Source organism: Aotus nancymaae, unplaced genomic scaffold (genome assembly GCF_030222135.1).
Source record: "Aotus nancymaae isolate 86718 unplaced genomic scaffold, 86718_ANA_hifiasm-v0.15.2.pri h1tg000004l, whole genome shotgun sequence".
In the NCBI taxonomy this organism is placed as follows: domain Eukaryota; kingdom Metazoa; phylum Chordata; class Mammalia; order Primates; family Aotidae; genus Aotus; species Aotus nancymaae.
Window position 1 is genome coordinate 15,143,178 of NW_026988415.1, and position 15,617 is coordinate 15,158,794.

Here is a 15,617-nt window from a genome sequence, read left to right on the forward strand (position 1 = left end):
CTGGGGACACCTACTGCTAACTTACAGCCTCTCCAGCACTCCCACTATTCCTTACCGTGCTCTAATTGTTTAATATAACACTTATTTTCTAACATACTCCATTATGTTATCTTCTGTTCTTCCTGCACCCCTGACCCAGGCTGCACTACATCATAAACTCCAAGAGGGCAGGGATCTTTGATTCGTTCACTGATACATTCTAAGCACCAAGCACACTGCTTGGCACATGGTAGGCACCGAACAGTTAATGAATGACTGGATGAATGGATTCATGAATTGAGCTCACATCATGTGCCAGGAGTGTTTCATTTAATCTTTGCAACAATCTTACAATGTAGGTACTATTATTACGGCTTCCCTCATGTCACTTCCTCTTAATTTCTCTATTCCTGTATTTTACAGATGAGAAAACTGAAGCACACAGAGATTAAGTAACATGCCTAATGTCACACAATTAGTAAGCAGAGCCGGGGTTTGAACTCAGGAAGGTCTGGCTCTGGAGTCTTTCAATGACTCTGCAACATTGATGTATAAAAGAGCATCTGACCACTAGTGTCAGGGAGACCTTATATCCCAGTTATGTCTTGTTCTGACATTCACGTTTTCTAACAGCAGGTGATGAATAGTAATCATTTTCAAACTATTCATGCCGTATTTTGCTAAGATACAGTTTGATGATGTTTGTACATTTCATCACACAAACTCTGGAAACTATCTGGGTACAAATACCAGCTCCACTATTTAACTGATATATGTTCTTGAGCAAACTGCTTCACTTCTCTGTATCCTACCTTCTTCCTGGGTCATTTGGGAATTATTATGATACCTACTTCACAGGGTGACTGTAAGGACAAATTAGTTACTATACGTAAAGCAATTAGAATGGTGCTTGGTAAATAGAAAGTACTCAGTAGGTTTTAACTGTTAGTAATAGTAGTCTTGTGTAAGTAACAAATTTTGATCTAGTATTGCCTATAATATAGAAGTTGTTATACACATTTACCCCTGATGTTAGAAGTCATAGTAAAGGTTACCTTGTCGGGGGTGGGAAGTGACTGGAAAAGCATACAAGGTAGGTTTAGGGGGTAATAGTAATGTAATGTTCTATATATATATATTTTTGAGACAGGATCTTGCTCTATCACCCAAGCTGGAGTGCAGTAGCATTGTCTCAGCTCACTGCAGCCTATGCCTCCCAGGTTCAAGCTATCCTCATGCCTCAGCCTCCCAAGTAGCTGGGACTACAGGTGTGCACCACCACACCCGGCTAAGTTTTGTATTTTTAGTAGAGACAGGGTTTCACGATGTTGGCCAGGCTGGTCTCGAACTCCTAACCTCAAGTGATCCACCTGCCTCTGCCTCCCAAAGTGCTGGCATTACAAGTGTGAGCCACCACACCTGGCCCATAATATTCTGTTTCTTGATGTGGGCATGGTTATGTTGATTTGTTTACTTTGTGAAAAATCATGGAAATGTACACTTAAGATTCGTATTTGTTTGTTTGCATACCTCAATACAAATTTGATTTAAAAACAACTGAAGGCAGCCTCCCCCATATCACTTTCTCTTAATTTCTGTATTCCTTTTTAAAAATTTCTCCAAATTTCCACTTATTCAAGTAACATTTGCTGAGCACCTCAATGTGCCTGAAACTGGACTGAAAGCTAGAAGTATTTAGATAGGCAAATGTAATAAATGCAATGATGAGTGTATGCACAAATTAAGGAGGACTCAGAGGAAGGAGTGGTCCATCAGATGTGAAAGGGGCTTGGGTCAAGGAAGTCTCAATCCGCTTGGAAGTTGAATCATCTGAGCTGGGTCTTGGAAGATGAATAGTATAGTAGTTTACATAGACGAAGTGGGTAAAAGCAGAAGGAACCTCACATGTAAAAGCACAGAAGTATGAAACAGAATAGCAGGTTAGAAATCTTTTTGGTTTTTGTTTTTTGAGACAGAGTCTCGCTGTGTCACCCAGGCTGGAGTACAGTGGCGTGATTTTGGCTCACTGCAACCTCTGCCTCCCAGATTCAAGCAATTCTTGTGCCTCAGCCTCCGGAGTAGCTGGGATTACAGACTTGCACCACTACACCTGGCTAATTTTTGTATTTTTAGTAGAGACAGGATTTCACCATGTTGGCCAGGCTGGTACCAAACTCCTGGCCTCAAGTGATCCACCTGCCTCGGCCTCCCAAAGTGCTGGGATTACAGGTGTAAGCCACCACACCTGGCCTCGACAGTTAAACATCTTAAACTAATTCAGATTTATTGGCGCTTAAAGTGGAAGGCAGGAGGTGGAAGGGGACTGGGTGAGAGTAAGAGCCCACAGAAAAAGGTGCTACTTGTAGGTGAAGTTACTTTGTTTAACAGATTAAAATATTTGAAAATCCAAATAGATGCATTTATATAGTTGATTTGCCTTACTAAATCATTCGGTTGAATTCAGAAAATACTTATTCATTTATCTACAACATGTCAGGTAGTATTGTAAGTCTGGGGATTCAAAAATTACTAAAATCAGGCTGACTTGGTGGCTCACACCTCCCAACATTTTGGGAGATCAGCCTGAGTATTTTGAGACCAGCATTTTGAGACCAGCCTGAGCAATATAGTGAGACCCTAGCTCTAAAAAACCTAAAAATAAAAATAAATTTTCCAGGCATGGTGGTACACACCTGTAGTCCCAGCTACTCAGGAGGCTGAGTTGGAAGGATTGCTTGAGCCCAGTAGTTTGAGGTTGGAGTGAGCTATGATTGTGCCACTGAATTCCAACCTGAGTGACAGAGTAAGACCCTGTCTGTAAAAAATTAAAAATAAAAAAATGAGGAAGATCAACAAACTCTAGCACAATAGATATGAAGAAAATGACACCAAGGCCCGTGATAATCAAATTGCTTAAAATCAGTAATAGAGAAAATCCTCAAGGCAGCCAGAGGAAAAAACAACACATTATATACACAGGACAGAAATTTCTCAGAAAAAAATGCAAGCCAGAAGACAGTGGAACAGCTCTTTTATCTATTTATTTATTTTTTTGAGATGGAGTCTTGCTCTGCCATCCAGGCTGGAATGCAGGGGCACGATCTCGGCTCACTGCAACCTCTACCTCCTGGGTTCAAGCGATTCTCCTGCCTCAGCTTCCTGAGTAGCTGGGATTACAGGTGTGTGCCCCACGCCCAGCTAATTTTTGTAATTTTAGTAGAGACGGGGTTTCACCATGTTGGCCAGGCTGGTCTCAAACTCCTGACCTCAGGTGATCCGCCCACCTCAGCTTCCCAAAGTACTGGGATTACAGGTGTGAGCCACTGCATTCGGCTGGAACATCTTCTAAGAAAGGAAAGTAAAAAACAAAAACAAAAACAAAAACAACCTGTCAACCTAGACTTCTTCACCCCACAAAACAAAAGCAAAATAAGGACTTTTTCAGATGGGCAAACGCTGAAAGGATTAGTCATTAGAAGACCTGCAGTACAAGAAATGTTAAAGGAAGTCCTTCTGTACTGATACCAAATCAAAAATATGGATCTACACTAAGAAATGCAAAGCACTGAGAATGGTAAATAAGTGGGTGGGTATAAGGACTTTTTTATTATTATTTAAATCTCCAAAGATAGTGAACTGTCTAAAGCAAAAATGATGGATATTTTATGAGATTATAACATATGTCAAAATAAAATATATGAGAAAAAGCACAAATGTTGGGAGGGAAGAAATGGAAGTATAATATTGTAAAGTTCTTGCATAATATCAATCACTCGAAGGTAGAATCTAATAAGTAAAGCATGTTTACAGGTAGTGCTCACTTTGCATGGTTTCAATATGCACAAATTGCAGTTACACAGTTTGATTCAATAGCATCAGTCCCCCAACAATACAGTTCAAATTTTAGTTGCCATAGTATGTTAACTGTATTTACATAAAGTACAGACTTTGTTGCTAGCTCATCAATTCACAAATAACTACATAAATAACAGATATGCATCACGATCAGTGGCCAATCACATCACTTCTTTCAAAGTTTGCCAGCTATTGGTCATTCTGCAGCTGTTATTCAGTTTATGCACAGACAACAAAGCATGTAGATGTTTTGACTCCTTGAGTTCCAGTAATAAACCCGAGTGACGTTTTACAAAGATCAATTAAAAAGAGAGAAAACTGGACACAAAGATGAGGTTGCAGCAAAGAAAGTAAGCAAACCACATAGCCATGTGTGTAGCTATGCAACAATCCTGCATGATCTGCACACGTTCCCCCGAACCTAAAGTACAATAAAAAAGTAAGAATATTGGAAATGAAATTTGAATTCAATATATATGGAGTCACAAAAGAAATTGCTGACCATGGGATGTTGACATCATTCCAAAGACTCTAGATATGCAACCAGAGGAACCTAGTGAAGACAAGCTTATCAACATAAATGAGGGAAGAGATTGTGGTGAAAAGAATGATGATGCTCAAGAAGAAGTAATACAAGGGGGAAAAATCCCTCCACATTAAAGGAATTTTGGAGACATTTAGTGATATCAAAAGCACAAAGGATAAAATGTTGAAAGTGGATTCAAACTTAGAAAGGACCGTGATGGCTGGGTGCGATGGCTCACGCCTGTAATCCCAACACTTTGGGAGACTGAGGCAGGAGGATTGCTTAAGCCCAAGAGTTTAAGGCCAGTCTGGGTAACAGAGTGACACCCTGTCTCTACAAAAAAATTAAATAATTAGCCAGGTGTGGTGGCATGCACCTATAGTCCCAGCTAGTCAGGAGGCTGACACAGGAGGATCTCAAGCCCAGAAGGTTGAGGCTGCAGTGAGCCGTGATTGTGCCACTGCACTCCAGCCTGGGTGATAGAGGAAAACCCTGTCTCTACAAAAAAAATAAAAATAAAAAAATAAAAATTTAAAAAATGAGCCAGGCATGGTGCTGCATGACTGTAGTCCTAGCTACTTGGGAGGCTGAAGTAGGAGGATCACTGGAGTCCAGGAGTTCAAGGCTGCAGTGAGCTATGATTGTGCCACTGCACTGTAGACTGGGCAACAGAGCAAGACCTTGTCGCAAAAAAATAAAGAAAGAAAGAACCATGACAATTCGCCAAGGCATAGAAAAAAAAGCTTGCTTCAGATAGTCATACAATGAGAAGTCCTTACTGTTCAAACTATTTTGATAAGTTTTTCTTAATTAAACTTTTAAATTCTGAGATACCTGCACATTCACATGCAGTTGTAAGAAATAACATAGAGTGATCCTATGTACCCCCCCTTCTTCTTTTTTTTTTGAGATGATGTGGCCCAGGCTGGAGTGCAATAGTGCAATCTCAGTTCACTGCAACCACCGCCTCCCAGATTGAAGCGATTCTCCTGCCTCAGCCTCCCAAGTAGCTGGGATTATAGGTGCCTGCCACCATGCCCAGCTAATTGTTGTGTTTTTAGTAGAGATGAGCTTCGCCATGTTGGCCAGGCTGGTCTCCAACTCCTGACCTTAGGTGATCCGCCCACCTTGGCCTCCCAAAGTGCTAGGATTACAGGCGTGAGCCACTGCACCCAGCCTAATTTTTGTGTATTTAGTAGAGACAGGGTTTCACCATGTGGGTCAGGCTGGTCTCTAACTCAGGTGATCCACCCGCCTCAGCCTCCCAACGTTCTGGGATTACAGATGTGAGCCACCGCACCTGGCCCTGTGTACCCTTGGCTCAGTTTCCACTGGTTTCCATCACCACAAGAATCCCTCCTGTTGCTTTTTTATAGTTACACCCATTTTCTTCCCATAAACCCTTCACTCCTGTTAACCACTAATCTGTTCTCCATTTCTATAATGTTGTCATTTCCAGAAAGTTATACACATGAAATCATAAAGTATGTAACCTATTGAGATTGGCTTTATTCATTCATCATAATTCTCTGGTAATTCATCCAGGTCGTTGCACATGTATGGATAGTTTATTTCTTTTTATTGCTGAGTAGTATTCCATGATATATTCCACAGTTTATTTACCCATTTACATTTGGAGGACCTTTGGGTTGTTTAATATTTTGGGCTACTACAAAGAAAGCTACTATAAATATTTGTGTAGCGGTTTTTGTGTGAATATAAGTTTTCATTTGTCTGGCATAAATGCCCAGTAGTGCCATTGCTGGGTCATGTGGTGGTTGCATGTCTAGTGTTTTTAAGAAACTGTCAAACTATTTTTCAGGGTGACTATACCATTTCGCATTGTCAACAGCAATGAATGAGTGATGCAGTTTATCTGCATCATTTTCAGCATTTGGTATTGGCACTATTTTTTATTTTAGTTATTTTGCTAGGCCTGTAGTAATATCTCCTTTTTGTTTGTTTGTTTATTTTGAGATGGAGTCTCACTCTGTCGCCCAGGCTGGGGTGCTGTGGCATGATCTTGGCTCACTGCAGCCTTCGCCTCCCGAGTTCAAGTGATTCTAGTACCTCAGCCTCCCAAGTAGATGGAATTACAGGTGTGTGCCACCACACCCGGCTAATTTTTTAATACATATTTTTTTGTAGAGATGGGGTTTCGCCATGTTGGCCAGACTGGTCTCGAACTCCTGACCTCAGGTGATCTGCTTGCCTCAGCCTCCTAAAGTCCTGGGATTAAAGGTGTGAGCTACCACGCCCAGCCTTAGCTAATTTTTTTTAGTAAAAGGTGTAAGACTTACATCAAGGTTCATGTATTTGAACACATCTGTAAAATGGTAAAATAAGAGTCTTTGGTGTTCATCCCCTTGCAGAAACATCAATTTGAATCAATATCCATGCAAAATATATCTTCACAAGAGCTAAGGAATCCAGGTAAGAGATTACAGTATCTGAGTGTAGCACAGAAAATTTAAAAGGCACATTGAAGAGAGTAGGACAGACCATTTCACATTATTGATGTCACGTCTCTCCCAAACCCAGACAGTACAGTGTGGAGATACTCTCCACATAGGAGAATGAAGTGAGTATCTGACTTTGCTATGGACCCTAGGACTGGCCTGCTCCAGTGAGCCCTGGTGCCAAGTTGACCCTCTGAGAACCTGAGCTCCAGGCCTGCCCCAGTGCCAGGCCAGTCTTTTGCAGCCCCAGCTTATAGGCTACCCCCTTTCCCACAATGGCCCCAAGCTCCAGCAGCCCCAGAGTCCAGGCCCGCCTTGATGGACCCAGGCTCCAGACTTGACTCTGAAGACCAATGAACAGGTCTTTCTGCATGCATCTAGGAACCAGGCCAGCCCCTTTGGGACTCAGGTCCAAACCTATCCCTGTGGGTTCAGGGGCTAAGCCCACCCCAGGATCAGGCCATCTCCAGAGACTCACGCTCAAGTCCTTCCCCAGCTTCATTCAGTTCAGCCCCCATGAACCCAGGCTTGAGGCCAACCCCTGAAGACACAGGATCTAGGCCTGCCTCCAGGACTTAGATTCCAAGCCCACCCCTGCAGACTCAGGCACCAGGCCAGCCCCTCTGGACTCAGGCACTGGGCCAGCCTGCCTGATGACTCCAGCAAAAAGCCTGCCTTCACAGCCCACGAGACAGCCCACCCAGAATCTACGGATGGGCTGACTAGTGAAAGACCTTTGAAAAAGAAGGAAATTCTGTCATTTACAACAGCATAGATGAACCTGAAGGACGTTATGCTAAGTGAAATAAGCCAAGCACAGACAGTATGCATGGTCTCATTTATATGTGGCATTTTAATAAGTTGAGCTCATAAAAGCAGAGAGTAGAATGGTGATTACCAAGGGCTAGAGGAAGGGATGGGGAGATAATGATCAAAGAATACAAGTTTCAGTTATGCAGGATGAATAAGCTCTGGACAGCTACTGTACAGCATGGTGACTATAGTTAATAATACTGTATTGTATACTTGAAATTTGCTGAGAGTAGATCTTAAATGTTCTCAACACACACACACACACAGATGCAATGGTAGTCAAGTAAAGGATGGGTAAGTTAATTTACTTGATTTTGGTGATTGCTTTGCAATGTACGCATATATCAAAACATCACATTGTCTACCATAAACAGATACAATTTTTTTAAGACAGTCTTATTCCATCACCCAAGCTGGAGTGAAGTGGTACAATCTTGGCTCACTGAAACCTCCGCCTCCTGGGTTCAAGCAATTCTCATGCCTCAGCCTCCTGAGTGGGTAGGATTACAGGCACAGGCCACCACGCCCTGCCAATTTTTTGTACTTTTGGTAGAGATGGGGTTTCTCCATGTTTCTCAGGCTGGTCTCGAACTCCTGAGCTCAGGCAATCTGCCCACCTCAGCCTCCCAAAGTGCTAGGATTACAGGCATGAGCCACCACGCCTGGCTTAATTTTTATTTGTCTATTGTATCTTATAAAGCTGGGGAAAAAAAGTTCACTGTTTTGCCCATGGATGTCTGATTGCTGCAGCACCATTTCTTGAAAAGGCTTTCTTCCATTGAATTGCTTTTGTTCTTTTGTCAAAAATTAGATGAGTATCTGCCAGGCATGGTGGCTCATGCCTGTAACCCCAGAGCTTTGGGAGGCTGAGGTGGGTGGATCACTTGAGGTCAGAAGTTCAAGACCAGCCTGGCCAATATGGTGAAACCCCGTCTCTACTAAACATACAAAAATTAGCCAGGCGTGGTGGTGCACATCTGTAATCTCAGCTACTCAGGAGGCTGAGGCATAAGAATCACTTGAACCTGGGAGGCAGAGGTTGCAGTGAGCCGAGATTATGCCACTGCACTCCAGCCTGGGTGACAGAATGAGACTCTTGTCTCAAAAAAAAAAAAAAAGTAGATGGGTATGTTTTTGTTGGTCTATTTCTGAGTTTTCTATTCTATTCCCTTAATGTATTTGTATATCCCTTTTCCAAAACCATACAGTCTTGATCACTATAGCCATATAAGCCTTAAAATCAGATAGACTGATTCCTCTGAGTTGATTCTGTTTTTCAACATTGTTTTTCTATTCTACTTCCTTTGCCTTTGCATATATTTTAGAGTAATCTTATCTATGCCTAGAAAATATTTTGTTTAAATTTTGATAGGAATTGCACTCAACCTGTATATCAACTTAGGGACAATTGACACCTTTACTATGGTGGTTCATCCAATTCATGAGCTCATTTGCCCATTCAGGACATTATATATACATGCCATTATAAAATATGTGGCCTTTTAGTCTGGTAGCTTTAACTTAATAGGTTTTGAAGGTTGATCCATGTTGTATCATGTATCAATACTTAATTCCTTTTTGTGGTTGAATGAAATTCCATTGTATGGCTATATCACATTTTCTTTATTCATCCATCAGCTGACAAACATTTGGGTTGTTTCCACTTTTTGGTTATTATGAATAATGCTGCTACAAACATTTGTGTACAAGTTTTTGTTGTTTTGTTTTGTTTTGTTTGAGACGGAGTCTCACTCTGTTGCCAGGCTGGAGTGCAGTGATGCAAACTCGGCTCACTGCAACCTCTGCCTCCCAGGTTCAAGCGATTCTCCTGCCTCAGCCTCCCAAGTAGCTGGAACTACAGGCACGCACCACCACACCCAGCTAATTTTTGTATTTTTAGTGGAGACCAGGTTTCACTGTTGGGCAGGCTGGTCTCTATCTCTTGACTTCATGATCCACCCAACTCGGCCTCTCCAAGTGCTGGGATTACAGGAATGAGCCACCGTGCCTGGCCTTGGGTACAAGTTTTTGTATGAACATATATTTTCAGTTCTCCTGGGTATATACCCAGAATGGGAATTGCTGGGTCGTATGGTAACTCTATATTTTCCTTTTTAGGAACTGTCAAACAGTTTTCCAAAGGCGCTAAACCATTTTACATTCCCACCAACCATGTTTGAGGGTTCTAGCTTCTCCACATCTACACCAACACATTATTTTCCACTTTTTTTTTGTTTTGTTTTATTTTGTTTTTTGTTTTTTGAGACAGTCTCGCTCTGTTGCCGAGGCTGGAGTGCAGTAGCTCAATCTCAGCTTACAGCAACCTCCACCTCCTGGGTTCAAGCAGACCTCACACCTCAGCCTCCTCAGTAGCTGGGACCACAGGTGCATGCCACCATGCCCAGCTAAGTGTGTGTGTGTGTGTGTGTGTGTGCATGTGTGTGTGTGTCTGTGTGTGTAGAGATGAGGTTTTGCCATGTTGCCCAGGCTGTTCTTGAGCTCCTGGACTCAAGCAGTCGGCCCACCTCGTCCTTACAAAGTGCTGGGATCATAGGCATGAGCCACCTCACCCAGACTGTTTTTTTTTTTTTAAGTGATAGCCATTCTAGTGATGTGAAGTTATATCTCATAGTTTTGATTTACATTTTCCTAATGACCAATAATGAGAATCTTTTCATGTGCTTATTGATCATATCTTATATCTTATATCTTCTTTTTTCTTTTCTGTTTTTTTTTTTTTTTTTTTTTTTTTGAGACTGAGTCTTGCTCTTGTGGCCCAGGCTGGAATGCAATAGTACAATCTTGGCTCACTGCAACCACTACCTCCAGGGTTCAAGCGATTCTCCTGCCTCACCCTCCTGAGTAGCTGGGATTACTGGCGCCTGCCACCACGCCTGGCTATTTTTTTTGTATTTTTGGTAGAGACAGGGTTTCGCCATGTTGGCCAGGCTGATTTCGAACTCCTGACCTTGCGATCCACCTGCCTCAGCCTCCCAAAGTGCTGGGATTACAGGTGTGAGCCACTGCACCCAGTCGTATATCTTCTTTGGAGCTGTGTCAATTCAAATTATTTGCTCATGGCTGCTCTGTCAATGGAGTAGTGATTCTTTTCTTCCTTTACTTTCTTAATAAACTTGCTCTCACTTTACTTTATGAATTCGCCAAATTCTTTCTTCTGTGAGATCCAAGAACCCTCTCTTGGAGTCTGGATCAGGACCTCTTTCTGGTAACATCTTTCTGGTGACCACAGAAGGGACAATAGTGAAGAATTCCCCCCCTACACACACACCCAAAGGATAACTTACAGTAAGTAGTGGGGTCTGGTAACATCTTTCTGGTGACCCATGGCAGTGACGATACTGAAGAGACCCCTGACACAAAAGATCATCTACGCCCACCAATTGGCTGAATTTGGGTAAGTGTGGTGCACATACCCGGGTAAAGGATGGATTGGGTTAGAGGCCCAACTTAGGGGAGTTATAGTCTCTCCTAAAACAGAGAGGGTTAAAGGCCCCTCGTAATAAAAGGCAAGGATGCTTGATCTAACTTCGGTTCAAGGCCCAACTTAGGAAGATTAGAGTCCTTCCTACGAGTTAGAGGGTTAGAGGCCCCTCTTAGTAAAGTCCCTCTCAGCTAAGAATGGGTTTGGCACTATGGAATGTTAACTGCTATTGTCTTTGGGTTTATCTGCCTTACGCTCTTTGCTGATGGCTATGGGTGACAGAATTAGGCATGTACAGGACCATGAGACATGGGGAGCTTTTTCCTCCCCAAAAGGGGAAACTTGAGAGCTGATGAGACTGCTGGAAAAGATTCCTCCACGACTGACAAACGGCCTCCTGAACTTTTCAGTGTTGCTGCAATGGGTGGGTCTTTCTCTGGCTTCTGTGAGCTGCTTGTCTTCCCTGCCCTGCTGTAGGCAATGCTTTTCTCCCCTCTCCTTTCCCTTTCTTATCTTTTCTATTACTCAGGGCGACCATCTTGCCCAGAGACCACATGATGAAACTCCTGGTCAGAGGTTGGACTGACGATGACAGAGCCTAACTGGGGGCAAGTTTGAAACTTGCTGGTGTGATATTGGGTGCTAATGTCTATGTTTTGTCACACGTATTTTGCTCTGGCCAGAATGGAAAAACATAATTTTCCTTTGTGTTTCAGCTTGGTCCCCAGGGCTGTGATGTAGCCAGCCAGGTCACTAGGGCCGTTCCTGGTCACTAGGGTGGCTTAGGGAAAGGGAAGCTAGAAGACTGGCATGCCAGCAAAAGGGTAAGAATTTCTACCAGTCAGATTTCTTCTCTCTCTCTCTCTCTCTGCAGATTGGTGGAATGAATGATAAAAATCACTGCTTGTCTCCTCTGTAAAGTTTTGATTAATTAACAAAGAATTTGTAAGGCTAGTCTTAAGCTACAGTGAATTTGTTGTACTTTGTGCTATAAATTTGTCTTTCTGTATCTTTCTGTAAGAAAGAGGGGTACCTTATGATAGAACACAGACCTAGGACCCCATAAGCCCTCTCTGTTCAAGATGGTCCAGCAAACTGGTCAATTATAAACTTTGCTGCAGGTTCCTGGGAAAAACAATAACAACAACAACAACAACAAAAACTGGATGAGGTTCGCCTCTCCTTTTCTTCTACGTCCTTGGGAGCTTGACCTTGTAACCATGTGGCAGTAATTTCTCTTGGTCTCCGCCATCACAGTGGCTGCCCAGGTTCAGGGTTCAATCCCTAGCTTAGTGGATGAGCCTTTCTGATTGATATTTGGGTGACCTTTGCCATTTTTTAAATTCTCTTCCCCTCCACAAACTGTCTTGAATTTCTTTTTTCAGAGCACCTGTGAGGTTACTTTTCTTAAAGTTCAAAAGCCAGAAATATCAGCCGTTTGGCATGGCTAGTTGGGTAATAAAAGATTTAACAGGACTTTTTTTTTTTTTTTAAGAGTGCTATGGTTAAAAGTCAGCTTAATTAAAAGTGGTTATTCAAGCTGTAACAGCCTGAGACTCCTTGGGAAAAACAGAGGCGGTGCCACAGACTCCATTTTGGGAAAAACCTCTTTTCTTCATGAAACCCCAGAAATTAAAAGTGGATAAATCCCTGTCAAAATCTAAGGCTCTGTTCTGGTTTGCATTGCATTATCTGACGTTTTTGACTTGGGGTGGGTATCAGAAATCACTTCACATTATGAGAACTCTGTTGTGTAATAACTAGGTAGGAAATATGCTGATGGTAGTTATGGGAGATACTCAGCTCTGCATGTTTGGATCAGAGAAGCACGCTCTTGGAAGTATGGAAATGTCCCCACCCCACACTGAGAGATAAAATTCCTATGGGAGATGGGTTAATTCCCTCTTTTGGGGATCCAGGATCTGGTATAAAAATGGGACCCTTAATTTCTGGAGATCTGTTTTGCCTTCTAGCTGTGCCTGTTTATTAGGCCCTATAAACTGCATGCTTTAAAGAGAAACTTAAACACTGATGAAACTTGTGACAACTACTGGATCTTCTTTTGTCTGCCTATGTATTTATGTGTTGTGTGAGTGATATGAAACAGCTTTGACTAACTGGTTTAAAAACAATACGTGCTTAAATCAAATATTTTGTGAGGAAAGTAAAAAGTGTAATGTCTTTTAGTTCATATAACTTAAGTAATCCTGGGGAAATAAAAAGTGGTACATGCAGGGCATGTAAAGAAAGTGAAATGTGTTTTTGCGAAAAGATTATAAGAAGTCATGGAAATGTGGATTTTTTTTTTTTTTTTTTTTTTTGCCTAGATTAAGAAGTTAAAGGATTGTTTTAAACGAGATAGAATAAAGCTGAATATTTAAGCAAGTTGTGGAAGGTTTGTGAAAAATTAATTGTAAAAGAGATTCTGTGTATGGACATATTGGCTAAAGTTAAAGGGGTATTATTCAGTTTTTCTGTAAGTTGAACATTGGAATAAAAGCACAACAGGTTTTCCTTAGAGCACTAATCTGCCCTTTCACAAAAATTTTTGTAAAGGATTGTAAAAGATTTATGAGAATCTTACCCTACAGTCAAACATTAAAATTGGGTAAATATGTCCATAAGGTTTTATTAAGAATTTGGTTTAACAGTAATAGTACACTAATGCAAAGGGTGAAATTTGGCTTTCTCTCTTGAACAATATTTTCATGTTACATTTTATATTTTAAAAAAAGATTTTGGCATGGTTCAGTGGTTCACATCTGTAATCCCGGCATTTTGGGAGGCTGAGGCAGGTGGATAACCTGAGGTCAGGAATTCCAGAACAGCTGCCTGTAATCCTAACACTTTGGGAGGCTGAGGCAGGTGGATCACCTGAGGTCAGGAGTTCGAGATCAGCTGGGCCAACATGGAGAAACCCCATCTCTACTAAAAATACAAAAATTATCTGGGTGTGGTGGCACACACCCGTCCCAGCTACTTGGGAAACTGAGGCAGGAGAATCACTTGAACCCAGGAGGCGGAGGCTGCAGTGAGCTGAGACAGTGCCACTGCACTCCAGCCTGGGCAACAAGAGCAAAACTACGTCTCAAAAAAAAAAAAAAAAAAAGATTTTTGTCTGCTCTTTTGAATACATTGTAGGTAAAAGAAAGGAAAAAAGAGACCAACTGTTTGAAAAGCTAAGTCTTCCCTCTATTAATAAGTGAAGGTTTTTGCCTTTTTAAAATTTTGGAGTCATCATTTTGGCTCAATGAGTGACTTATAGTGACCTGGGATTCTATTTTGTGACATTCATTGTTTTAAACCTTTGATATTTGACACTCTTTCCAAAATCAAATTATAAAATTTGTCTTTTTCTGACCTAATTAATCTTTTAGATATTAGGTCACCTTAAATCCAAAATGACATATTTGGTTTATTTGGTATAAAAATCATACAGAAAGCATTGTCAAATATAAAATGGTGTTTGACTTTCTTTGGGCTCTATTTGTATAAATATGTTATTTGTATGTGTTCCAAAATTATGGAAAACTCCTACAATTCTTTTGTTGTTGTTGTTGTTGTTGAGACGAAGTCTTGCTTTGTTGCCCAGGTTGGAGTGCAATGGCATGACCTTGGCTCACTGCAACCTCCACCTCCTGGGTTCAAGTTATTCTCCTGCCTCAGCTTCCTGAGTAGCTAGGATTACAGATGCCTGCCATTACACCTGGCTAATTTTTATATTTTTAGTAGAGATGGGGTTTCACTATGCTGGTCAGGCTGGTATCAAACTCCCGACCTTAGGTGAAACCTGCCTCGGCCTCCCAAAGTGCTGGGATTACAGGTGTGAGCCACCACTACAATATGTGGTCCTTTGTGACTGGCTTCTTTCACTTTTTAGCGTATTTCTTTATTCACTTAGCATGTTTTCAAGGTTCATTCATGTTGTAGCATGTATCGGAAATTCATTTCTTTTTATTGCTGAATAATATTTCATTGTATGGCTATATCACGTTTTATCTATTTATTCATTAGTGGATAGACATTTGAATTATATGTATTTTATAATACTGCTATAAACATTCACATACACGTTTTTGTGTGGACATAAGTTTTCATTTCACCTTGAAGTGGAAATGCTTACTCATCTGGTAATTCTGTGTTTAACTGTTTGAGGAACTGCCAGTTTGTATTCCAAAGACGCTAAACCATTTTATATTCCCACTAGCAATGTATTAGGGTTCCAATTTCTTCACATACTTGCTATCACCTGTCTTTATCTGCCTTTTGATTATAGTTATCTTAGCTGGAGTGAGGAGGTATCTCATTGTTTTGGATTATATTTCCTTGGTAGCTAATGATGTTGAGCATCTTTTCATGTACTTGTTGATCATATGTATGTCTTCTTTTGAGAAATGTCCATTCAGATCCTTTAGCTACTTCTTTTTTGAGATAGAGTCTTGCTCTGTCGCCAGGCTGGAGTGGAGTGGCGCAATCTCGGCTCACCGCAACCTCCGCCTCCTGGGTTCAAGCAATTCTCCTGCCTCAGCCTCCCAAGTAGCTG